This window comes from Trichomycterus rosablanca, unplaced genomic scaffold (assembly GCF_030014385.1).
Source record: "Trichomycterus rosablanca isolate fTriRos1 unplaced genomic scaffold, fTriRos1.hap1 scaffold_184, whole genome shotgun sequence".
Classification (NCBI taxonomy): domain Eukaryota; kingdom Metazoa; phylum Chordata; class Actinopteri; order Siluriformes; family Trichomycteridae; genus Trichomycterus; species Trichomycterus rosablanca.
In genome coordinates this window covers 97,094-98,697 of record NW_026947012.1, presented here as the reverse complement: position 1 = coordinate 98,697, position 1,604 = coordinate 97,094, and the positions used below count along the sequence as shown (strand labels likewise).

General features: G+C 36.9%; 1 non-coding gene across 1 annotated transcript; it reads right to left on the bottom strand.

The window, feature by feature from the left end:
- Positions 1-472: 472 nt before the first annotated feature.
- Positions 473-555, bottom strand: trnal-cag (transfer RNA leucine (anticodon CAG)). Its single transcript has one exon. It is a non-coding gene; the product is annotated as a tRNA-Leu (tRNA).
- Between the last annotated feature and the right edge of the window lie 1,049 nt (positions 556-1,604).

Below are 1,604 nucleotides of genomic sequence, written 5' to 3'. Positions count from 1 at the left end.
TGTTTAGTATATGATGTACTTTACATCCATTTAAATAATGTGAACATTTCAATTTTTGTCGTAAAATACTGCTGTAACAATGTAAATGGACGCTGAATATCCATACTTGTGGATTAAATGGATATTTAAGTATTTAAGTACATATTTAAATGGATGTAAAGTACATCATATACTAAATAAACCAAAATAGGAACAAAGACCCCACCACCACCACCACCACCACCACAAACACCAAAAAAATAACCCTCCAGCAGAGCTGCAACAATAAACAGAACAAGATCAGGAAGAATACATGATTCAATTTCTCACATTTTCAGTGATCAAAAGCCTGGGTCCTGGCATCCATGTGGATGTTACTTTGACACGTACCACCTACCTCAGCATTGTTGCAGACCATGTACACCCTTTGATGAAAACTGTATTCCCTGATGGCTGTGTCCTCTAAAGAAGTAGATTTGTATAAATCATGAACTGTCAGAAGTGGGATTCGAACCCACGCCTCCAGGGGAGACTGCGACCTGAACGCAGCGCCTTAGACCACTCGGCCATCCTGACCTCGCCACACATGGAATAATATTTGCATGAACTACTTAATCTTTTCACATTATTATGTTTTGTAAATGTACTGACTGTAACCCATCCGCTGCACTGTACACTTTGTCACTAGGCTGTAAACCATATATCAATAGAAAGGGAGCCCCATATGAGATCTCCAACTGACCAAATAATGTTTTTGGGTGGACCATTCTTAGCACTGTAACAGCACTAGCATGTTAGGGTGTGTTTTCTCTAGTCTGAGTGTATTAGGTACAGCCTTCTTGTTGGGTTTTTAACTGACTGGATTATTTATTAAGATTAATAATTATTCATTAAGAACTCAAACCCTGTTTGTGAATAATATGAATACAGTTAGAAAGTAAAACGATGTCTGTTTCGAGCAAAGTTTCATCGCATGCTGACCTGTGTGGAATACAACTGATGTATGTAGCGCTAAGAAGTGTTTCTTAAGGGTTCTTTTAGGTGTTCTTGGTAGAACTGTTTCTACTTGAAGAACCATTTAGTATAATTTAAGATTCTTTGCTAACTCAATTTGATTTTTATGGATTTTTTTATTTTGCCACATATAAATGCACATAACATTTTAATGACTTTAAAACCATCGTGCAATTGATACAGGAAAAAAGGTAGAAAGGTGGAAGAAAGGAATCTGTTTGTAATCTACCTGCAAAATTCTCCTCCAGAGATGTTTTTCTTTGTGTGTGTAAGCAGCAACATACTTCACCTAAAACTTTATACAATCGCGTTCAAGAGAGCCGAAACAGAAATAAAAACGTTTTATATTAATTAAAGTTTTACAGGACAACGTATGTTAAAGTTTGTAATTGATCTCACATCCTTGTGAGGAAAAGAACAGATTGTAGGGCCCAGATAGCTAATTCGGTAGAGCATCAGACTTTTAATCTGAGGTTCAAGAGTTCAAGTCCCTGTTCGGGCGAGTTCTTCCTTACTGCATTAGGTAAGCGGTAATGTCCCGTACTACATGGTTTATTTAGAGAGTTGAAGAATTTGTACTTGAGATTAGGGATGCATCGATACCATTTTTT